General features: G+C 38.5%; 1 protein-coding gene across 2 annotated transcripts in view; it reads right to left on the reverse strand.

Moving 5' to 3' along the window:
• LOC149075294 (excitatory amino acid transporter-like) overlaps window positions 1-26,421 on the reverse strand; it is a 78,874-nt gene that overhangs the window by 18,596 nt on the left and 33,857 nt on the right. Inside the window, exon 1 of one of the 2 annotated variants that reach the window (XM_089242639.1) lies at window positions 18,201-18,426. The exons of the other annotated variant lie outside the window; for it this stretch is intronic. The gene's annotated coding sequence lies outside the window, so the exon portion shown is untranslated. Of the gene's footprint in view, window positions 1-18,200; window positions 18,427-26,421 lie in introns of those variants that run through there. 2 annotated transcript variants of the gene reach the window in all.

A 26,421-nucleotide genomic window follows, 5' to 3' on the forward strand; every position in this document is an offset into this window, starting at 1 on the left:
CGAATATATAAAATATCTAAAATATTAAAATATGCCTTAAATCTCTGAAAGTCATGGAAAAATGCCTCGCAATCAAAGTGGAACTCCGGTTAACGAGCAGTTCGCATAACGAACAAAAATTCTGAACAAATTTTGACTCGGTTAACGAGCAATGATTTGCATTACGAGAAAAAATTCCGCTTTGTTTATTTATTTTCACGTTATCACAACTGAGCTGACGGATTCTCTCTTTCGTCCGCACCCATACCGTAAAATTGTGAATAATACATTCGAATCCCGTTATAACGAACTATAAGAGATCGGGCAAATCACGTCGTTACAAAGAAAATTTCGTAATAAATGAATTCCAGGTTTTTACGTAAACTTACCTGGGATATTGGAAAAGCTATCGTTAAAACTAGATTTTTTCGCCATAACGGTATTCGTTAAAACGGGAATCGACTGTATTCTCTTCTACAGCCTCTGGTCAACGTGCCTGGAAAAATGAACAACAGTGCGAGAGTGACTGTTTATGATACGAAAATAGATGTTGTATTGCAACCCCGCGTGTGTGCGCTGAAGTTTTTTTTTTAATTCTGTGTGTGTGTGCGTGCGTGCGTGCGTGCGTGCGCGCGCGCGCGTGCTTGGAGAAAACTGGAGACTGATTGCATTATTGAACGTGACTTTGGAGGGCCTCAGAAAACATTTGTAGCAGAGATTGTGTCCTTGGTGAAGACTATGGGACTGGAAGTCCATGAGGAGGACATTCAAGAACTAAGTGGTAGAACATAACCTTTGACCTTTGAAGACCGGGCACAACCCGCCCGGTGAGTGCGCAGGGTATCTCGTCTGAGGAAGAGAGAAGGGAAGTTCCTCACTTTCCAAATGAAATTAGAGAGATGTATGGAATGTGAGAGAATCGATGCAAAAATTTGTAGAAAAGCACCAATCAAATAAAGGAGTAGCAAAGCGAGCAATAAAGCTGTCCAACTCAATGCAATTTCTCATTTCCGAGAAATTCCAAAAAAGAGGCAAAAGCTAGTGTTATTGGATAAGTCCGTTTTCAGTCACACAAAAAGAATAAATTTGCGAACAACAGAGTCCGCAAATCATCCTTTATAAACGGTAGTCTCCTCTATATACTGTATGTTTATTTACGGCGTTATTATATTATACATATTTTATTGTGATATTTATTACATTATTATTGTGTTATATTATTGATTGAATGTCGTTTTTATTAGTCAATTTTATGCGAATGTATAATTGTGGAACGAATTATTCGAGTTTCCATTGTCTGCTATGAGTGAGTTTGATTCGAATAACGAGCGATTCGTATAACGACCACGTTCGCGGAATGAATTAAGCTCGTTAACCGAAGCTCCGCTGTACTGAAAAGCATGAAAAATACAAAATACAAATACAACGCCACAACAGGCAAAATGCCCAACGAGGTGGCTGAGAAGAAGATGCCCACAACAAATAATGCCTTAAGATTACGGAAAATCATAAAAAATCTCTATCGCGTAAAAAAATAGGGAAATATGCAAAATAGGGGGGTATAGAAAGAACGAGGGAAAACAACTTCGGTTCATAGGGTTGGTCAGGAGAGAGGTCACTTCGCGATGGTCAGGAGAGAGGAAATAAAAGACGGAGAACTGTTTTGAATTTATTGCACTGGCGTGTGTTTGGACGAAATATTTCGTCCGTGAATGTAGAGGGGGTTAATGTAATGTTTTTTATTGATGCTTAACGATAAAATAGAAAATACTCTCATTGCACGTTTAACGCTTCGACTTACGGGACATTCCTGTTTTTTCCCGTAATTTTCATTGATTTTTTTTTTAAATAAAAAAATGTCCTGTTTTTCTTTGCAATGAATCTTCACTCGCATTAGCGCTAGAACCGAAAAGTTGAGTGATCAGGGGTTGTTTACAAAACTTTTGACTCTGATAGAAGAAAAAATATATAATCAAATTACACAAAATGTGTGTGTGTGTGGTCATAATAGCTCGGTTATGGTTGTCACTATCCACTGTTATGGTTGCTTACAAAACTTTTCTGCTTTCACGTGCTTGTCACGGCTCTGAACAGCTTGTCTGTTCATTTCGCTTAAATTGATTATTTGCGCAGACATCAGACATTTTCATATGTTTTGCGGAGTTTCTATTAATTCAGGGAGAGGGGGGGGCAGGAGGGGGGGGGGGTTGGTACACGAAAATTTGTCGAAACACAGTCCTTTAAATACTTTGAATTTTCCACGTTTAACTGTATTCAACTAACTTTCCGTGTTTTTTGGCCTGTTCTATACATGTCTTTACATGATATAAAATATGGATGAGTTTCGATGATTTTTGAAAAAGTTTCATGTTAGTGAAGTTAATATTCGAAATAAAAACAGTCAAAAGCCTAAAAGTTCTCGTTGCGTAAAATTATTCACCAAATTTAAAGGGAGAAAAACAACAGATAACTGTGCAACCCCCTTCGCAAAGTGAATGACGTATCTGAGTTCTAGATGTCATTTGGATACTTTTTCTAATTGGAAGTATGTCTCTAGATCTAAGGATCAACGGTTCATCAGTAGAATGCGGCAAAAGGCAATTATATGGAATCACCCCGTATGTTAAATTTTTTTATCATTATCTACCTATTTTCTGACAGGTTTCCTTGTACTGCATTCTCTACTTTTTTTGCGATTCTATTGAATCTATACATGATTTGAGTTTGAGTGGCGCCTATCTTTCACAATAGAAAAAAAAATTAAATTCTAAATTGCTGCTTGAATAAAAGGATAAATTTTTCCGCTTTGCGTGGGAGAAAAAGCATTTCTTCGATTATTTGTTTAATTAAGGTACCCGGCAACCTTTCTTAGGTTGAGGTTCACAAATTGCGAAACGTAAATCAAATTCGAAGTAGTAAAAACTCTATATGTGTCAAAATAATTGTAAAAACATATACTTGATAGTTATTAAGAAAATAAAATGGTTGTTTTCATTCTGTTTGTGTAACAGCAGCACCTAAAAATGACAAAATTTGAGCCACTAAGAGAACTTGCCAGCACAGTGGTTAATTTGCCGAAACGTAGGGTGTGTGTGTGTGATTTTATCTATATATTTAGTATCTCAATAAATACATTGCATTTAAAAATATGCAGTTTTTTTGCAAATGGCTTTTTTCAGAGCGGGATATGCATTTTAATAATTGGAAGTTTTAGCAGATGGGGACACTGTATAAAAAGTTAATATCTTTATTTTTAGAAATGGATTACCTTTTGGGTTTGATAATACGATTAAATACTCGACGTTTGGGTTTACCCAAAATTCAAATTTTGGGTAAACACAAACGTCGAGTATTCAATCGTATTATCTTTATTTTTCATGTATACGACCCCCCTCCACAAACAAATATTGAGGTTCTAAGTAACTGCATGTCGTGTGAAACCTTTTTGTGATTGAAAGTCTTTCTAAAGTCAACTGTTGCAGAGATTTTAATCTGCTGCGCAAACAATTTGGCACAACCTGTATGTGATGTATGAAATTCAAAAGAAAGGGGACAAAAAACAGCAGAGAAAGAAAAACTGCGATACGGCTTAGAATTTTTCAAGTACATCTTGTATCAGTTTGCGTATTTCAACGTCCTAAAAGACGTATCATCACACAATTTGGGGTGCCGTTAAAGTGCCTCGAGATCGAGTCTTGATCAGTGTTATCCGAAAATATAATCTTGGAGGGTAATTTCACTCATGTCTCAAATATTTTAAGTGGTATTTTCGTAAAAAAAGAAGGAGTATTTCTTTTTTATCAGTGAGGAATAACTCAACTAAAAAAAAGTATTACCCGAAATTTTTGGAGGATATTTTCACTCCTAAACAAAATTTGGAGTAGTAAAACTGAATTTTTTGATGCGTTGATCACGCATTTAAGTGCGTGTTGGTGAACAGTGGCAACACCATCTATAACCGAAGGCCTCCGTTAGAACTCGTGACGTCAGTGGAGTAGGTCATCTGGCCTATAGCCATTGGATATACCAGGCCGACGCTTGCGCAATCTTTACTCATTTTTTGTAGTATATTCGATGTCTATAGGCGAGATTACCTTCTTCGGCGACGTCACGTCACCGTCGCCGGCTGAAGTTGGTTTTCTGTGGTTCCCAACTTCGAGGCACTAATGAGAGCCGATCTCTCCTTTAAAAAGTCTCGCCACTGAGAGCAACAAGTACCTACAAACGGTATAAATGTAATTTAATCGTGATTTAATAATGATTAGACTTGACTCACTTCACTTCTGAAATATAGATTGCAGCTCTGAAAAATCATACACAACGCACTCAGACTGTTAGGTATACGCACGTACATTTTCGGCACAACTCACCAGTTGGTAAATTGCCCATAGATGGCAATAAACCTAAGTGGATTCAATATGGAAGATTTTTCTTTTTTCTGCGCAGCAAAAAACTCTGTGTACACGGCGCATTCTCCGACTCTAAGTTTTTAAAAATGTTCCTATTTTTTATAACTTATTCACCATGAAAAAAAAAAGATGCCTTTCTTACTTACTTTTGTCCATAACCAATAAACGGGTAAAAAGAAAACTTTATGAGTAAATTCGTTTACAATTAGTGACTGATTTTTATTGATATGCCACACAAAAAAAAATGATATTACAAAATATTTTATAAGCAATAATATATTAGTTAAATGATTAAGTTTGCTTCGAAATTCTAACAGTTGTTGTTCGTGTGTTGTAAAATGGCATTAGTGGAGCAAAATTTTGTAATTCTAATCGAAAGGAAAACCGGAATCGAACTGTTTCGAGTCTCTATTTTTTTCGATTACGATTTCAAAAAGCCAATGTCGAAAACCATAATTGGTGAAACGGGGTTCCAATGGATAGTTATAAGTTATAATCCATCAAACCCCTTTCATCATGACTCTGCCAATTCCTGTGCAGTAGTGCGCTTTGCAATGATAATTAGATACTAGTAAGGTGGGTGAAAACGTAGGTTCACCTGAGACTCAAGGGGTATATATATATTTTTTTTTTCAATTAATATTGCACTGATACCAGTGCAGATAGGTCAAGAGCGTTCTTCAGTGAAAGAGTTATACAATGCAATAAATGCGAGTAGTGATAATGAATATAAATGTATTTAACAAGAAAACCAGGATCAAATCATCATCTACATAGCCGAAAAGAGGGTCAAGTCGAAGAGATCGGATTTCTTTTCTTCCAAAAAGGAGTCTTATCAGGGCCATGGTGAAACTTTCACCATTAAATAATAATAATAATATGTATGCAGTTAGATAATAGTGATTCTATGTGATTATATGTATTTACAATGCACTGACATGCACCATCATTTCGTCTCAAGAGCCGAGCTATTTTATAGTAGTTTTCAAACAATGTTCATAGACCTGGTAGCACAGGTCGAGGCATGTGTAGAAAATTTTTTGGTCTTTTTAATCGTGCTTTTTGTCTACTGTCGTATGATGAAATCTCCGCAAGGTGTTGAAATTCAGAATCATTTAATTTATCAAACAAGTTCTTTGCCAGTTTCTTTGCATATGACGTTACATCAGCCACTCCATCGAATCACGTCTGATATTAACGTTTCTAACGTACCAAGGTAGTCCGGTGTATCTCCTCAGAGTCTTGTTCTGAAATCTCTCCAGAGCGATGATATTCATTTTCTTGGAAAACAGCCAGACATGCGCAGCATGCAGAAGAATCGGTCTAATTGCCATCTTATATAGAATAATTTTAATTCGAATTGAGAGACTTGAGTGCCTGTGGCTTAGTCTGTTGAGCATGGCCGAGGCCACGGTCGCCCTACGGATGGCATCATTACACTGCCGGGAGAAACTGAATCTTTTTTCCATTATCACCCCCAAATATTTATTGTGAATGACTGAATTGATTATAACTCCTTGTACCTATATGTGTGCTTGTTGTGGTAATGAGGACTTGTTAGTGAACCACATGAATTTGGTTTTATCTGCATTCAGTTCAACACGGGTTCGCACACACCAGCGCTCGACCAATCTTACCATTTTTTGTAAGTTTGAAAGGGCCTTGCCAGGGTCCTTATCTGTGCAACAAAAAAAACTATCGTCGGCATAAAGAGCGGTGAAACCCTTAGGGGCAACTGGGAAGTCATTCATATGAAAATTGTGTAGGATGGAACCTAACACACTTCCCTGACCTATTGATGAACGAATCTGTCTAGAATTAGATATTGAGTCATTTATCTGTACTCGGAAAGAGCGCGAGTCGAGATAATTGCTCACAAATTTGATGATGTTATACGGCATTCCCATGCGAATCATCTTAAGCAGCAGCCCATTGTGCCAAACTTTATCGAAAGATTTCTTTAAATCGAAAAAGGCTACTGCTGCAGTGTCTTTATAAATTTTGGCTTCTTGGATTCGTTCTACGAACCGCAATAATTGAGTAGTGGTCGAGTGCTTGCTGCGGAAACCGTGCTGCTCTGGACCGATAATATTATTGTCCTCGACAAATTTGTGTAGTCTGATGGCTACCTCTCTCTCAAAAAGTTTCCCTAATGAACTGAGAAGTGAGATTGGGCGCCAATTCTGTGGATAGTGTAGATCACGTCCAGCTTTGGGGATGACCTTAACTCTAGCGAGTTTCCATTCTGCCGGAAAATGGCTTGTTCGGAGTAATTCATTGGATATGTTGACCAGCTGACGAACCATATTATCGGGAAGATTCTTGATAGTGTTGTTGGTGATGGTATCCTGACCAGGTGCCTTTTTCTTTTTGAGGTTTCTGATAATGTTTGTTACTTCTAAAAAGCCAAGGTGGACTATGTTTTGCTTTACTAACTTCATTTTTCAACACTCAAACAACAACTGTTAAACTTCCGAAGCAAACTTAATAATTAAACCAATATATTATTGCTTATAAAATATTTAGTAATATCACGCCATATTTTTTTTCTTTTTTGGTGCGGTACATCAATCCAAAACCGGTCACAAATTTTAATAGAAGAATTATAAAAGCTGTGTTTTTATATGATAGGTGGCAGCAGGAGCTCCAGTTCAGTGATGGTTCTTAGATGTTACATAATACTGTAGTGAAGTGTTATCGAATGAAGAATAATTTACTTGTCTCTAAAATTTTGAGGGGGTAGTTTTGTAAAAACAGGGACTTTTTTTTAAAATAAAAATAGAGAAATTACTCTATTAAAAGAAAAATCTAAAATTTGAAGAAATATTTTCACACTTGAATGAAATTCGGAGGAGTAGAATCGAAAAATATTGATGCGTGGATTACGCATCTAGATCGAGGTTCTGGTGAGCACTAGTCGGGATGTTGCACGGTTCCCCATATTTTGATCTTATTACCGAGGGTTTATTGACTTTGTAACTGACTACGTTTAAATGACGAATTTTTTTTAGAAAATTGTGGAAAATGGTTTTATAAATTTATTTGAAAGAATGTATTTACACAGAATCCAAAACTGTTTTATTCTTATACGTGCGATAAGTAAAAACAAAGTTATGGCTGATTAAAATCATCTGGGACAATAGATTCGAAGACAGCAAACAATTTCCAAACGCGTTTTTTGACGATTCATTTTTTCATTACTTTATTCCACGCGAAACCAACAGCAAATTTCCAACAGCGTTCCGGAAAATATTTGCTGTGCAATGAACTGGAATCTCTCGGCTGTATGTTTGGAATTTAATATTTTACAGCTCTTCGAAAAAAAAATATTTAATTTTTTTTGTCAAAATTCACGTATACACAAATATGTATTCACAAAGAAGTCATATCTCAGAGAACAATTTTTGTACCTTAAAACTTTTACTTCACTGTACACAGATAACAGTCACAGCAACATACAATACGAAGACCATTCCAATATAAGCTGTAGCTTTTAGTGTACAATACCTGGAGTATGTGTTGAAAATATAAGGTAATTTTGAGAACATTATATAAAATATCTCAAAAAGTTGTGGAAACGTTTCAGAAATTTCACTGGATTTTTTGTTTTTACGGTATTATGAATAGAACACAACGGGCTTTGTAAACACCACACTGTTAAAAAAAAGAAATTGCCCCGCACGTAAAAATCATAGGCACGATTGCATGAGATACAATGAGGTTTTGTTCACATGAGTGATATCGTAACACGCATTGATACTTGCAAACGAATGTTTACAAAGTTTACAACATTTTCGAAACTGAAGGTCTTCGAATCTACAAGAAAACAGTTTCGCTCGCCGAAAAAAAATCAGCAATAGCTTCAAACGTACCACATTAATTTTCTCTTAGTACTTTTCACGGGGGCAATGATATACTACCTAGTCACGGGAGCTTTCGAAAATAGCTCAGCAACGGTGACACATTAAGAACTAATTTGGCACAAAGTTTAGCCCCCACTGAAAAAAACAAAAAAAAACCCTATCTTTTCTTTCCCTAAAATGCACGCACCTGCGTTTTTCGTATTCGTAAAAAGAACTAAAAATATCATTTCGCCGAAAAAAATAGGTCCGAAATTTTTTTTTTCAGACCCATGTGGTAGTACAAAGCCAAGAGATATTTACGTTTCAAACATTTGCAACGGTTCGGAGAAAAAGAAGATGGCGGGTTCCAGATAATACATCACACGTAGTACGTAGTATGCAAAAGTCTTCGCTCCCTTTTTTTTCTATTTCATTTTATAAAAGAGAAACAGTGTTCATGTGCAACACGTTTTGCACATCCCTTCGCTAATATATTATAGTAACGAAGCTTCCTCTAAAACAAGAGTTTCCAAAGTAATAGCCCTTGCGGAAGTCTTAATGGTTAGAGGGGTCATTCAAGTATTACGTCAGCATCGATGGGGAGGGAGTTCACGTTTGCTGACTTTGGGTGAAGGGGGTGGGGGATTTGAATGATACTTACGTCATCAACCAACCTTTATAAACATAATTCTAGATGGCATCTTTACTGAGTATGCCATAAACGAGAAAAACCTTTCCCTACATTGTGGGCACGGGAACTAATATTCCCCATTGCTAAGTCCTCTATGGAGCCACTTTAGTGATCTCTAAATGTTCCGGGGATCCATCAAGTGATATGGAAATGTGTCTGGCCACTTAAGATCTCTGAATTGTGTCGCTATCTGCTCAAGTGTTCTGGAACTATTTCTTAAATATTTTGTGCGTCAAAGAAATAAATTTTTGATCGTCTGGAGAGGGGGTACAAGACTAACCCCCCCCCCTTCCCCGTGTACGTCTCTGATCCCAATTAGTGTTACGACATGGGTTTCAACTGGTGTTCCGTGACAGCTTTTCTGGGGTTCCGCATGATCAAACGCCGTGGAATCCTTAAAAATCCAGGAATCCAGAGAGTTTTCAAGGAAGAAAACTTTCTTGTTACTTATACTTGCAAAGCTGTTCTTTATTTTGAGTTTTAACGAGATAGTGTCTCTTAAAAAATCATTATATTGAAAAAACAGCATAAATCAAGGGAAGAAGCGTTGTCCGTTAGTTTATGCTGTTTTCTCCCCGTCTTTCCGTCGAATTTTGAATTCAAATATCTCTGCGAATACTGCACTTAGAAACACTGATTTTTTTTGCTTCAGGAGAGACGGGCAAAAAGTTTCTAATTGGGTTTTTGAGGATAGGGTGCCGTTTATTTTTTTTTATTTTGATAACTGTACGACCCCTTGTAATATATTTGCACCTGTTGAGTCGATACACTCCGTCCTTTTTATCTTTCTTTCAGGTAAAAAGAAATAAGAATATACTATATATGAGTCACCTACATAGATGCCGTCATAGGGTAGAGAGAATTTTACTATCTCTTGGCTACAGCTTTCCTCCCCTGTCCCAGCTTTCTTCATCGAAAGATATATATAAACCTAAATCGAATTGAGAAATACTTTTCCGCATCTTACCAATGTTAATTTATCATATACAAACAGCAACTGCTAAAATTTTCGAAAGAAACTTTACAATTCAACTGATAATATTGCTCAAAAAATATCTATCAATATCGTGCTGTATTGACCTTTTCCATTTCGGTTAATCAAAAACCGGTCATCTCAATTTCAATCGAAGAATCACAACAGTGGCATATTTTATTTGATAGGTGACTGCAGTAGTTCCAGTTCTTTCAAGCAGAATTGTTAGCGATAGAAGCAGATACACAATACTCAACGGGAACAGAAGAACGAGTTTTTCAATAATAACCGATAGCCGCTCCTCCCTTCAAGCACTTCTAGATCCAACAAATAGGAACATAATAGTACGGTTATTGAGGCGGCGTCTATTAGATAACCCAAAAAATTTCCTAGGTTGGACCAAGGCGCATGTAGGTAATCTTGGAAAAGAGAGAGCAGGCTCTCTAGCCAAAGCTGCAATCAACTGTGACAATGAACTTGATAACCCTTTCCCACTTACGCTCCTGAAGTGACAACTTGAACAAGCAATCCTCCAGAAATGGCAGCAAATTTGGGACCAAGGAACAACAGCTAGGAAAGTGCACGAAATTGTCCCTCGAGTCACATACAACCATAGCCCACTAAACAATGAATGTCTAGTCGGCCGTGATACAACACACTAAACTGGAATAGGGAGGTGACTATCTTCATAACGGGTCACGGCCCATTCCCTATATATCTACACGAACGGAAACGCCGCCGAACAGACAAATGTGCCTGTGGTATGGTGGGTATTCCAGTTCACTATGCCACAGAGTGAAAATTCACAAAGCATTTGTAACACATGTACAAATATTCCGAAAACCGTAGAAAACAATGATTCACTCAAATAATCAAAAACAAAAAAGCAGCAGCAAGAATTGCAAGCCTTCTCAAATATATACACGCCAACGAAAAACAGAACATTTGTCCACCAGATTTATAAAATAATTTTTCAAGTTTTACGGAAATAAGGGGAAAAAACAGAAATATATAAAAACAACAACACAAATCATATCCACACGTAACTGCCACTACTATTACATAATTATCACATGTACAAGATATAGCATGTATAAACGGGACCCGAACAAGAATTTTTATGACATTCCCGTTATAATGATGTAAATGTGATAACCACAAGTGTTCTTCATTCTACTATTCTATCGGGGGTGTTAGGCGGGAGGATACGAATGGTTTCATAATAACCATATTCCATGTAGTTTTTATTATATGTATATTCATTTTTTTATTTTATATTTTTAATATAAATATAACCAGCCAGAGCGAGTCAACCACAGGTGTGCGGTCACACCTTTTTTACGGCCAAACAATAATTTCCCCGTGTATAATGAAAAATTATGCTTTTCAAACACCTGATTAACCGTTCTCTTAACAGGGTGATTTTCGAAAGCCCGTTGAGCATTTTTTAAACTGGAATCATACCTCTACGACGGACGGATGATGAGATAAAGGCTGTGCTAGCACTTACAGGACATCCTGTATATACAGTATTATATACTTTAGGCCGCACACTTATTTCAATATTTCCCAGAAGGCGCATTTTTACTGATAAAATTTTATTTTTACCTATTTATAGGTTATGTACAAAAGTATCAAAGTAAGGCGCCATTTTACGGATCATTTGTGTCCCGTATTACGGGGCATTCCGTTGTTCCGATTTTTTTATACATTTGTCCCCTTTCTTCATGATAATTATATTTGAAAAATTTTGTAGTAATTACTAAATCGTAAAATGTACGCACACATAACGTTTTTATAATATAAATTATATTATGATAATTATGATAAAATTATAAAAAAATATTCATCGTGGATATTTGTCATGTTTAAAATTTTTTCCGCAATTCTCTTCAGCAATGTCATTTACGATCGGTGATTGTGCCTGCTTTTGGCAATTTTTTTTAAGACAATTGGCGATGTCCAGTATTTTACAGACTATTATTTAAGATCCTAGCTTACCGTATTTTTCCGAATAAAATATGGTCACCAGATCCTTTGAATATATTCTTTTTTTGTGAAATACATATTTGTTAATTGCAATTTTTGGCAGCCCTTTATTTCCACGTCCTTCGGCAATCTCAGCAGTAATTAGCAAATTGCATTCAAAGCAATAAATTGAAATTTCTGGCAAAACTTAGTGATATCCATTATTTGAGATCGCAATTTACTTCATTCACCTTGACGATGTAAGAAAAGTAATGCAAGAAGTGAAAGTAATTATAAAGGTATAAGTTTATTTGAACTCAAATGGAAAAGAATATCAATTACTATGGGCGAATAATTTTATCAAGTCTGCCTGCCTGCGAACCTACCATGCCATATAATCGTGGACGACCTCTGATCAGCGGACCATAGGTTGAGCTTCTGGTTCAAAAATTCAATGTAAAAAAAAATTCCATCAAATTGTACGAACTAATAAAAAAGAGTGACGCAGAGTAAAAAAAGGGCGGCTCAGGGGCGGCACTCAAAAGTAAGGCTGGGATTTTTATGACGTCATATCTTTTTTAGGACAAGTCATATTTTGAGCATTTTTTTGAGGGATCGGTCGTATTATAAACATTTTTTTAGCAAATTAGTCATATACAATTTTTTGATCATTCATCACCAAAAGTCGACGCTCGTTATAACGACTGGTTTCTCTGTGCACAGAATTTCGATGCCTCGATACCTGTGCGTAATGATAAAATAACATGCTACCAATGCTAACAACGTAGGGAATTTTTTTCTCCGCAGCAAGAAACTCTCTGCACCCTGAAGCATTCACATTCTCAGACTCTAAACGTCCACATTTGTTAACTTATTCACCATAGAAAAAGGTGCATTTCGTAGTTACCTTTTTCCGTAAATTCATATAAATGAATAAAAGTAAAATTTTATCAATGAAAATGCTCCTTCTCTGAAAATAGTGAAAATTAATATACAGGAGAGAGCAGAGTTCAGCGTATTATATAACATGTGAGAGACATCAATGAACTGGAATCCCTTCTGCCACCTATCAAATAAAACTGTTACGACTCTTCGATTCAGATTGACGACTATTCTAACTAATGCGCTGCATAGAAAAATCAATGTCATATGATAATAATAAATATTTTATAAACCATAATATAAATCAAATTATCAAGTTTGTTAAAAAATGTTAACAGTTGTTTGTGTGCAGTAAGTTAACATTAGTACATTGCGCAAAAACATAATTCTTTTGATTTTTTTGAAATTATAATTCGATATAAGCTCGATTGCCGTTGCTAGTTGATGCCAAGTACTGAGCTCTCGTCTTCTTCCTCTACTTAGGTAGAGATATTGATCAGTCAATGGCAAAATGTTTGCTTAAAAACAACTACCGGTAATTTTTTTAAAAATCTATATATATAAAATTGATTTTCTGTCTGTCTGTGTGTGTGTGTTCTCTATACGAATCTGCAATTTTAGATCGATCGTCGCCAAATTTTGAATATATACCAAATGGGACCCGACTTAAACGATAGGCTACTTTAAAATTTCGTCAGAGTAGGGCAAGTGCCCCAAATGGGCAAAAAACTGTCGGGCAACAATGGTTTTTGGGCCTCAACAATCACTTTCCGAACGTTTACTTTGGTCACCGTGGTTCCCTAGTAATGCGTTTCAGACGTGTTTATGCCTTTACAATGGTTTGTCACTTCTTTAACACTGCCAGTATATTTACAACAGTTTATGCCTTTATAATGGTTGGCCACATTTTCAATACTCTCAGTAATGAGGTTTTTTTGAATGACGTCATAATCATTATCAGCATCACTTTGATTGTCGGGAAAAGGGTAATCCTCATAGAAATCAGTGTTAAAATTGCCGATTTACTGTAGAAATGCGGAAATTTGGTGGTGTTTTCTGTCACATCAATAATTTAAAAAATTGTATAGAATTCTCGATTTTTGAAATATTGAGTTCGCTTTGAGATATCCGAAGCCCAGGAGATTAAATATGGAGTAATTAGTCTCGGGCTTACTTTCGAGTTGGATATCCATGCAATAACATTGATTTCAACTTTTTATTTACGTCTTCTCAAGCATGAAAATTAATGTCGCCGTATTGTCTTTTGATATTTAACTGCATAAATCCATGTAGGTTAGGATATTTTAAAATTAATTATGGGCCCGTAAAAAGTACATCGAAAAAATGCCATAGCTTTTTTGGAACACAGACACAGTATTTTTGGAAGCTGAAACACAGGCAGATGGATAACTTGAAGTTCAGGGGGAGGGAATCGAAATACCTAGCACCCATCAAAAAAAGGGGGAAGGACTATTCATTTCCACGTTTCTTTAAATTTAGATTTGTTTCTTTCATGAGTCGCGCAGGAGGTCGCCATATTGGTTAACTTTAGACACGGTTTGCATGTCCCTCAAAGAAAGAGGGAGATATCACGTGATCCATAAAGCCTCATTGAAGAAAACCCGGGCAACACCGGGTATTATAGCTAGTTATATATAAAATATTTATTATCATCATATGATATAGACTTTTTTTATGCCGTATATTAATCAGAAGCCGGTCACCAATTTAAATCGAAGGATGATTACAGTTTTATTTGATAGGTGGCAGGAGTGTTCCCAGTTCATTGATGTTTCTCACATGTAATATAATAATACTCAGTTTATATTTGTATATATATAAATTTTCAATATTTTCTAAAATGCAGATTTCTGCAAGCAAAATTTTATTTTTACCCGTTTATTGGTTATGGACAAAAGTAACAAAGAAAGATACCATTTTTTCACGGTGAATAAGTTTACAAAGAGTCGTAACATTATTGTTGTTAAAAGGAATCTTATCAGGGCCAATTCACTGTTATAATATATATAAGCGATTGCATCTTATTCATTTTCCAAAGAGTAATATAGATTAAATGTATTTGTCCTTTACTTTCAGTGTTTTTGGAGTTTACGCCCCTACACTCAAATCAATTTATTAAAATATTCACAATTCCCCCTTGAGGAATGTATTTCTACTTACAAAGGAAAAACTTGAGTTTTCCCACTAGTTGGGAAGACTTATGCTCAAATTGACCTTTAATATGTATAGTGTCTCTTCAAGTACACGTTAATTACGCAATTCAGCAGAAATCTTCACCAACAACCATTAGCGGATATCAAATTTCCCCAAAGGGGAAAAACATCGCTTATGCAACTTCTAAATCAAATAATGAAACGGAAAATGACGTTTATAGGGACATCTGGTTCGGAAATTGGATGTGAAAAAAGTGTAATGTTACTGTTAATGATAAAACTGTGGTCTGATTTTTTTGAAAGGCACAATTTTTCCTTAAAGAGGGAATTTTTTTCTAATATGGTTGTTAATAAATGGAATAGTTCACCTTCCCCCCCAGAGGTAGTAAATTGTAACACAATTGATACGTTTAAAAAAAATACGATAAACATGTTGGGGTAAATCGAGAGAAGCTATCCATACTTAGATTTAAGACAACCATAAGTATTCTTTATGGGCATTGTATAATATTTTATCAGGTGTATATATTGTTTGTACATGTAATTGCATCTTTAATTGGGTAGCTGCATTTTTGAAATCTATGATATCCATATTTGTTATGGGCATCTTTTTCTCAGCCACCTCGTTGGGCATTTTGACTGTTGTGGAGTTGTTTTTGTATTTGAATAAAATCTTATATATATATGTGAAAGTATGTTTATCCTTTATACATATCTAAAAACCTAAACCGATCGTCACCAAATTTTCCATATATACCAAACAGGGCCGAGATTAAACGATAGGCTACCCTAGAAGTTCGTCATAGCAGGGCAAAAGACGAAATGGACAAAAAACCGTCGGGCAACAGTATTTCCTGGGACCCAACAATCACTTCCAGAATGTTTACTTCGGTTACCGTGGCTTCTTAACAAGGCGTTTCAGACATGTATATGACTTTACAATGGTTTGCCTCTTCTTTAATGCTGCCAGCAATTGAAAAAAACCCGGGAAGCACCAAGTATTGTGTGGCTAGTTTAAAATAAATAACAGTTTTGCGTACTAGTAACAAGAAAGTTTGCTTCTTTGAAAGCTGTCTGGGTTCAAGGGTTTTTAAGGGTTCCGTGGGTCTGATCGTGAGGAACCCTCCTAATCCCTCTAACCAGATCATCGCTCGCTGCTCTGTCTCAATGAAGAGATTTTAGCAGGTGGTCGAAGAACACCTGGGCCACACTGTAAGCTGCGCATGTATGCGATGCGAGCCTAACGTGAAGTCAGTTTCTGTATAATGCTTATTATGAGTAGTGCTGACATCTGCTATCAATTTTTCTAACTATGTAAAAATTATTCCGCAGCCGTAGCAACGGTGGTATTTGAACCCGGGTTCCGTCACTATCACCACTCGATCGGCTCATGCACGCGAAACATCAGTGGGATACCCCGTGCTGTATAAAATGCTACAACAGGTTTTTATGAAGAATTTTTTTTTTCAGATTTCCTGAAGGTGACAGTGCTCCCCTCCCCCATAAACTCCGGGAAGGAAGAAGAAAAGCAAACAAGGAAGAGATATATTCTAGATCTTTCTATCATTTATACCAGTGCACACAACCGGCTGATGTTGGGTTTTCTGTGGTTCCAACTTCGAGGCGCGAATGCCAGCTTATGTTCCCCGTTACAAAGTATCACCACAGAGAGCAACAGGCGTACAGACGATACAAATATTCAGTCATTACACTTCACTCCTGAAATATAGATGGCAGCACTGAAAATACAGATACACCACCAATAACGCTCACAGACTGTTAGGTACTCATATAGTGATACTTCCGGCACAATTCACTAAATTGCCTGTGGAGATAGTCCGGAGTTGTACTCGGTTCGAAAGAAATCGTGCGCACAAACTCTGTCCCCGCAGAGGGCCGCGAAAGGTGTTCCGGTCGAAAAGTATCAGTGAAAAAAAGAGCTTACCATAATTCCTTCATAAAATTAGAGGAAATCGGGATCCATATGGGACATTAATTACGACTTACTACACGTTCCAAATGCCTCCAAAGCCACAAATCGCGTGGATTAAGGCCATAGACTAGGGAAGTGCCGGCTGATGGTACGTTCTTCTGTAAAATGTGTTTTGAGAACATTCTTAACACACACTGGAATGTGTGGACAGTAGCTGCGTGGCATCACATAAATTTACATGTTCACTAGTTTACAACAGGTATTTAAAGTGAAACGGCCTCTGGTGGTGACATGTGGAACTTATTTTTTCCCCCTGAAGAAAATTCCCATCACTTCATGAAGTCCTCCACAAAATTTCACATTTTTCTGATGACTGGTTTCGCCTGTAGGCTGCTTTAAAATAGGGTCTTTTAATTATGGACACCCTGTATATAAATGTGGAAGTATGTTTTATGTATATGTATGTTTATTCTTTACACAAATCTACAATTTTAAAACGATCGTTGCCAAATTCTGCATGTATACCCAACAGGACCGGGATTGAACCACAGGCTACTTTAAAAGTTCACCAGAGTTGGGCAAATGTGCGAAATGAGCAAAAAAACCGCCAGGCAACAATTGTTCCTGGGGCTTCCCCCCAATAATCACTTTCGGAATGTTTACTTTCGTTACTGTGGTTCCCTAACAATACGTTTCAGACATGCACATGCCTTTACAATGGTTTGTCACTCCTGTGACGCTGCGATTATTATGTATAACAGTTTATTATAATGGTTTGTCACTTTTCTCAATAACTTCCCGGTGAATGAAGAAAATCCGGGCATTTATTGTAGCTAGTTTTGAATAAGATTTAGTTGAAATCTCAATCTTTTTCATTATTTTATGAACTGAAAAGTCAGTTTCCTTTATTTTGAATCATTTGTTATTCAATTACATTGATTCCGTGCAATTTTATCATGCGTGCAAATTGTTTTTAATGCTTTTCTTTTGTTTGCAAAAAATTAAGCATTGAGGCGTGTAAAATTTTGTACTAGCATAGAATAGCAAATAAACACTGCATATAGAGTAAAAATTTGTAATAAATCAAAGGAAAATTATATTTTTAATAATATTTCTACATAAGGAAGTTTTTTAGCATGTTGTGTGTGAAATGGTAGGAGACCGTCCCCCAAGTGATGTGGAAATGCGCCGCGGGACACTTCAGTGATGTGGAACAGCAGCGCGGGAAGCTTAAACGATCGGTAAAATGTACCACTTAGTTCATTTTTCCAAAATTAGGTTTCAGTGCCACGGACCATGGGTTGAGCACGTATGCTTTCAAAATATCAGAAAATTTTAAGAGAACTCACTTGTCTATTCCAGGAAGCGGATCACAAACCAATACATAAGTTACTCTGAAATCGAGGAAATTTCCTCCAAATACCGATACATGCGAAAATTACGTGAATTTATCTGATGGAATATCACATTTAACGTCCATAAATATCCATATTTCCACAATTTTTTGAAGTTGGAATTACCCACGGAAGTAGAAGAAGTAATGACCAGCTCATTTCGAAACCTACCGAAAATAATCTCATCAATGTACGTGTGGAGGATTTTGTTTCTCCCAGAGGATGACTGGGGTCCTCCTCCTCCCCCCCTCTCCCCGGTCCTCCCTCGTCCACCGATTAGAAAATGACCAGCGTAATCTTAGAAGAAACGGAAAACTTGAAAATCAAGTTCTATTTGCAGCTTTCTTAACTACGTACTTCCTCCGAAAGGAAAAAGCAAATTATTATTATCGTTTGAGTTTTTGATCAGATGAGAGCTCATTCCGATTCGCTCGAGCTTCTGCGATCAGTGGTACATACCTCTCTCGTACGTACTCGTTTTTATAATTGCTCTTCTCAAAACGATGGGTTAGTTGTAATAACCACACCTTACGCTTTTAACGCTCTTTCGGGAGAGAAGACACTACGGCTAATTAATTCCATAACAAGTGTGAGATAAACGGTTCGAATGAATACGAAAACAAGGCTAAATGTACTAAATGGTGAATGACCTTCGGATTTTAGGAAGGACGTGCGTCCATGTGGCGTCTTCCATTATCAGAGATCTTGTGAAAAAAATTTCTAACAGCTATCAGGTTATTACCGCCCAGTGTTCTTCAACGTTTTCACACCTGCGGAAGGGTTAAAAATACAGCCAAGCTCGGTTATAACAACCCCGGTTGTAACGACACCTTGGCTGTAACGTCAAAAACTGACGGTTTTGAATTATTCTTATAGAGCAGTGGGGGCTTTAGACAAGATAGGGATAAGGATCAAGATCAGGAATAGCAAATCGAGGAGAGAGAGGTGTTCATAACCGGCCATGGCCCCTTCGCTGACTACATTGAAAGATTCAAGATAACTTCCAACGACAGGTGTGCATGCGGGGAGGTGGAGACAACTCTTCACCATGCGGCAACATACCCCAATACCAGGCAGTTCCAACTCCCTCCCCCCCCCTGCAGGCTGAAACCACACACACACAAGGACTGAGCTGCATACTGCAAAGGGAGAGACCTAATAAGAAACTGTTTATACTGATCTAGTATATATACCATAGGCGGAGATAGACTTGAAAGTCTGGGGGGACACGGCCATTATTGCTGGGGGGGGGGTGAAGATGATGATGATGTCGATTCATCTATACGTATATGCATTAGATCTGTCGACTTCACCTTTGATGCTGGGACCCCCCCCCCCCCCGGTATCTCCGCCCATGCCTAGTACACTACCCGCCAGCGAATCCACAGATTGTCCATGATAAGACCAAAAAACGCAGACCACGTAGAACCCATCCAACAAATGGTCAGAAGATCTACAAGGGATAGATCTACACCTATTTACTCCCACTCGTGATCCGGCGTATGTGCTTCTTACGAGTGCGCATCCATTATGCAGTGACTCTCACACATTTGCATATATTGTATATAATTACTTTTCCTGTATTTAATCTACATGTTTTTCTGTGTTACATACACGTATATAATCGCTGTAGCTGTGCATTGTTTTATTTTATTTCATGTATTATCATTATATAGCCCCCACCTCCTAACGCATATTGGTGGGATTAAAAACGTACGCGGGAAAGGGGGGGGGCATAGGGGGCTCGTGCGCATCCCCCCAGACGAGAAAAAAAAATATTTTTAAAGGTGGTCGGCTGAAGTTGGTTTTCTGTGGTTCCCAACTTCAAGGCGCAAATGCGAGCCGATCTCCCCGTTAAAAAGTCTCGCCACAGAGAGCAACAGTCCTACAACGGTAAATCATTCAACCATAACACTTCACTCATAGTTAGTAAAACTGGGGGCAGATGACAGCACTACACATAACAAGCATTACACAGAAACAAACTTTACGTCAGGTTGCACTACACGTACACGCACATTCCCGCATGTACCGGTTCGTTGGGGGTTCCGCGGGCGGGCGGGGTGCATGTGTGGTGTAGCAGTAGTAGGTAGGGCCTCCGAAAAATGGCTCGGGGATCCATGATGTTCTTAAGTCAGCCACCTCGTTGGGCAATTTGCCTGTTGTGGCGTTGTATTTGTATATATGTTTGTGTATATTATTATTCTCTGATTTAGGGGGCTCGCCCCCCCCCCTCCCCTGTGGTGCCCCCCCTTTTCTCTTCACAACATATCTCGTTTATTTCGTCCCACTTCATCAGAGTGCTATGGAAAGTGACATGTGAAAGCACAAGCTTACTGACGAGTTTTACAATAATAAAGTAACAAAAAAACAAATGTGATTCATCAAGTACACCCAGAAAATTTCCCCATGGGGGTCCTCAGACTGGAGACCTGTTGGACCAAGGTAAATTTTCACTTGTATTAATTTTACCAACAAATAAATTCGAGGAGCCCCAATCTAGGACCCGAGACCCAATTTGCAGAATTTTAGCGGGGCCCAGACTGGATTTATCTCGGCTTCTACTGTTGCACATTTTACAATGTTAAACAACAAAAACAATGAGATTCATCCAAGGCCTCCTCTCCGAAATGAAACCTGACAACTTTTCCATGGGGGCCCCCAACCTGGAAACTTGTCAGACATCCCCCCTGTGAGGGCCACGAAAATTTTTTATTTGTATTCATTTCAATAACGAATAAAATTCAGGGCCATCCAATCAAGGATCCAGGACCCAATTCGCAGATTCTTATGGGGGGTCTCAGACTGGATATATCTTGGGCTTCCACTATTGCAAATTTTTCAATGTTAAAGCAGCAAGAAAACATAGATCCATCAAAGGCCCCTGGAAATGAAACCTTTAACTTTCCCCGAAGGTATATGTGCAATGCCACGCCCTGGGTACCCCCGACCCTGTGTATTGCGAGTACTGGTGATATATGTATATGTATAATATACATAACTCTCGGCATGGCCCTCACAAGGGCAGGCTGACAGGGGGCTGGAACGATTCTTATCACTTTTTGATTTTTAACACTATAAATTAATCACAGAGGGGCAAGTGAAAAAGCTGGTTTGGTGGCCCGCCATGTATCCCAGCCCAGGGACCCTGCTATTTAACTCTTGAATGTATCGGAGCCGTTTGATCCATCGGGACCAAGTTATGTGTATGTACCGAGTGGCATGACTCCCACATCACGCAGCAGGGCCCCTGGGCTGGGATATTTGGCAGGCCCCAAAGCAGCTTTTTGTGCCCCTTTGGTGTTAATTTATAGTGTGAAAAATCTAAAAGTGATAAGATTCGTTCCGGCGCCTGTTAGCCCTGCCCTTGAGGGGGTCCATGTCAGAGTTATGTATATTATACATATACATATATCACCAGAGTGCTCCCAACACACAGGGCCGTGGTATCCAGAGCGGGGCATTGGACGTATACCTTCGTGGGGAAGTTGAAAGGTTTCATTTCCAGGAATCCTTGATGGATCTCATTGTTTTCTTGCTGCTTTAACATTGAAAAATTTGCAATAGTGGAAGCCTAAGATATATCCAGTCTGGGGGACATACAAATCTACGAATTGAGTCCCGGGTTCTTGGATGGGTGGCCCTGAGTTTTATTCGTTGTTAAAATGGATAGAAATTAAAATTTTTCGTGACCCTCACAAGGGGGATGTCCAACAAGCTTCTAAGTCGGGGGGGGGGGCATGGAAAAGTTGACAGGTTTCATTTAAGAGGCTCCTCGATGAATCTCAATGATTTCTGTTGTTTAAAATTGTAATATTTGCAACAGCGGAAGCCAGGGATAAATCCAGTTTGGGGCCCCACTAAAAATCTGCTTATTGGAACCCTTCTACTGGATGTGGGTGCCCTGGATTTTATTCGTTGGTTAAATGAATACAAGTGAAAATTTGCCGTGGCCTTCACAAAGGGATGCCCGATTCGGGCTTCCGAGTCGGGGGCCCCATGTGGAAGTGGACAGGTTTTATTTTGGGGGTCCTGGATGGATCTCATTGTTCTCTGAGTAGAATTTGCTCTGAATCTCTCCTTGTAGAATTTGCAACAGCGGAAGCCCGAGATAAATCCAGTAAGGGTACCCCACTGGAAATCTGCGTATTGGGTCCCCGCTACTGGATGTAGGTGCCCTGGATTTCATTCGTTGTAAAATTAATAAAAATGAAAGCTTTCGTAGCCCTCACGGGGACGGATCTCCGACAAGCTTGCTTCCAGGTTGGGTCCCCCCACCCATGGAAAAGTTGACAGGTTTAATTTCGGAAGAACCGGATGAATCTCATTGTTTTTTGTTGTTTAACATTGTAAAATTTGTAACAACGGAAGCCTGAGATAAATACAGTTTTGCCCCGCTAAAATTCTGCGAATTCTGTCCCGGGAACTTGATTAGGGCCCTGGAATTTATTTGTTGGTAAAATGTATACAAGTGAAAATTTTCCGTGGTTCAACAGAACTCCAGTCTGGGGACCCCCCCCCCCCCCCCCCAAAGTTTCTCGGCGTACTTGATGAATCACGTTTGTTTTTTGTTACTTCATTATTGTAAAATTCGAAAGTCGTAAGTAAGCTGGAGTAGAAAAGAAGAGAGAGAGAAAAGAAGTGTTAGCCACCGGAGGTGTCGGGGGGAGGGCACATGCCACTCCTCCCCCAGTAGATAATAAAATTCTTCACGGTATAGCGCGATTGAGGATATGCTAAAATTGCCCGACGGTGATAGAGCAAGGGCCGTGTTTGGTTTGAAAGAAAGAGACAAGGTGGGGGCATATCAATGAACTGAGAGGGGTGGGGGGGGGGTCCCGAGACATTCTCTAACAAATGTCCAATAAGAAATTCATTTTCATTTTAGAAATATGCCACAACTAAAAACTAACTGTCTGGCTAAGCAATGGTGATGCATGCATTGATGATGCTCAATAATTCCATCATGGAGAATATATAAACGCAATACCGTAACGGAGGTGAGATAAGCACTATTGTATAAGTAAGAACAGATAAACGCGGTTCCATAATGGAGGACAGACAAACGCGATTCCGTAAATGACGAGAGATAGATGTGATTCCATGATGGAGGAGAAAAAGCCTGATTCCATAATGGAGGACAGATAAAAATCGATTAGGAAGGGAAGGGGCTCAAAAATAGTCCTAGTCTAAGGCGGTACTGTCTGCATGTATGTATGCATGCATGCATGCGTGGTATTAAACAAAACGTAAGACGTATGTTTTCATGTGACATAATTATAAAAAGGGGCTTCTTCTCACATGAGCCAAAACAACTTTCTTTGATTTGTGTTTATTGTATGTCAAAACGCCCTTTAAAACGGAAAATTAATCAATCAATTTATTTATTCATTTGGGTCGACATCTTTACTAGTGCCACTTGAATTAAGTGCAAAAGCGTGTATCCCCAAGTCTTAACTTGAAAAAATAACCATTCAAAATTGTTAAAAATGAGATACACATAAATGAGGTACACATATGCGTACCTCTAATAAAGCGAAGAGGTTAAAAGCCGGGTCCCCACCGCCTACGCTACGTGATTCTGAACTGCGCAAAACCAGTTTTCGAGGGGCGGGTACGCAACATTGACCATTAAAATTTCCCGCGATGTGCTAGCCACACCTCAAAACCGGTTTTTCAACGGGTTGAAGCTGCTTAGCGTGCGGGTGGGATCCACATTTAAATGATTTAAAGCGAGTATGAGAAGTACGTTTACAGCCACTGCTATTTCAATCCCGTTTTACAATACTGATATTTCGCGGCATGGTGCGGCCGCAACCGCCCTAGAATATGTGAGGGGCACGTGCTGTTCATGAGGTTCTGATTTAATGGGAGGAAAGGACCATTAATTACCTTTTATTTTTACGCTAATGCCAAAAAAAAAAGAAATCGGAATCCAAAGCCATCTTGGCACGAGGAGCCGCTTGTGTATGTCATTGTTACCGTTCACCGTCAGGCACGTGCGCGTCGCACCTGAGATTTATCGAGTAACGTGAAAGTCCCATCCCGACCAGCCTTCAACAAAGTGCCGCTGTGTGTGTGTGCATGTGTCCTTCTGACTCTTTTGGCAGCGAGTTGGACACCCAGGGTGTCTAATTCGGTGTCGTCGAAGCAGGAAGCTCGGTCTCGCGTGGGAGGAGGATGGATACGAGTGCTTCAGACGGGTCCTTCCTTTCGAAATGACGACAAATGAGAGAGCATGAGAAGACACAGACCATCCTGTTTCACACGGCCATTTATAATATGTTGGATAATAGTAGTAATTATCCCCCTTTCGTACGTATATATACACGCTACGCTAATTCCTTACCAAAAAGAAAAGCCCCAAATTTTGAAATGGTTGGTTCGTAAGGCTCAAAGACACGTCCCAAACGTAAGAGGCAAATCAAACCGTCAATTTTAGTGAATCTCTCTCTTTCTCTCGTAAATCGCTGAATGGCCTCCTAACATTGATGCCGAAAAAGGTAGAAAATTAGATCTGAGCAGTGAAAACATCAACCGTTTACATGGGATCTGGAATTCAATTTCGTCGTTCGTTGGAAGAAATATTTTCATCCATTAACCTCTCTCGGTATTTGAGGTACCAAAGACAGGCCCCAACATCCTGAATGGAGGCCTCGAGGCCAAAGTTTTTAGAGGAGGGGGGGGGGAGGGTACCCCCCTTTCTATTCAGTACTTTGATTTCACATTTTCGTAATTTCCCGCTTTTAACCCTCAAATGCTCAACTTGATTGTTTTTTCATAGTTAATGGCGCGCATGGAAAGCAGGAGAACAATCATTTACAAATATCTATTTCGAATTGCACTGCTTATACGGGGCCTCGTTGAAGACATGCAAAGCCTCAAAAATCACGCGTAAAATAAAAGATGTATTATAGTAAATATTACTTTCCAAATATACAGGGTGATTCTATAATTACCCTTGACTGCATTTTACTGGTGATCCTAGAGGCATACTTTCAACTAGAAAAAGTATCGAAATAACGTGTAAAACTCAGATACGTTATTCATATTAAAATTATTAAAATACAAAAACCTACTTTTTATACGAACACCCTGTCCTCACAAACCCAATTAGAAAGTTGATGCCCTGTCTTCTTCTCCGGAGGTAAAAAAAAAATCCATGGTTCCAAGTTCAACATTCGCCGAGATATTTGAATTCAACATTCAGAGAGAAAAGTTGGGAAAGAATATCACAGAGAGAGATAAAGGAAAGAAGCGTTGTCCGTTAGTTTACTCCCCTTTTTTTGAAATTTTTGTCCGATTTTTGAATTCAAATATTTCAGCAAATATTGCAGTTAGAAACGTGGAACTTTTTTTTGTTGCCCTCAGAAGAGACAGGGCAAACAACTTTCTAACTGGGTTTTTGAGCACTGAGTGTCCGTATAAAAAGTTAATTTGTATACATTGATAACTTACAACCCCCCCCCCCCCTGCAATATAAATGACGTATCGTGAGTTTTACGCGTTATTTTGATACTTCTGTCTAATTGGAAATATGCCTTTTGGATCAACGGTTCACCAATATAAAGCGGCAACGAGAATTATGAGATCACCCTGTTTTATAACTACGTTTTTAGCACTCAGAACTATAGCAAAAAAAGAAAATTTCAGATTGCAAACTTTAAGGTAAAAAAAAAAAAAGAGAAATGCGAACAAAAAACATTTTCACAAATCGGCGAAATCACAGCCAATACGTTCTCTGCAACAAAGACTTTTTGACGTTGTTTGGGACATCTACTAGCAACTTAAAGGTATAAAACGGAAATAATTCTGAATTTTTGTCTTCGAACGGGCTGCAGTGTAATAAACGTTCCTATAATAATAACTAGCACATTCGTCAGTGGTGGTAGGCTGAAGTTGGTTTTCTGCAGTTTTCCAGCTTCGAGGCGCGAATGCGAGCCGGTGTCCCATTTGAAAAAGTATCTCCGCAGAGAGCAGGCAGACCTGCAATACGATACTGGAGAAACCGCGAGACACCCAGGCTCTGTCGCAAGAAGCAACGTAAGCACTTCGGCTCCCCCCCAGGGGGACAGGGCATCTACGGTAAAACCAAAATAATTTATTGATACGTCAAAGATTACATATAGTGCAAGGAAATCAAAAATTATGTAAATTGAAGAATCAAATTAATCAA

The sequence above is a fragment of the Pholcus phalangioides genome, unplaced genomic scaffold (assembly GCF_987345545.1).
Source record: "Pholcus phalangioides strain wild (caught in Gottingen) unplaced genomic scaffold, Ppha-v1.0 ptg000015l_1, whole genome shotgun sequence".
In the NCBI taxonomy this organism is placed as follows: domain Eukaryota; kingdom Metazoa; phylum Arthropoda; class Arachnida; order Araneae; family Pholcidae; genus Pholcus; species Pholcus phalangioides.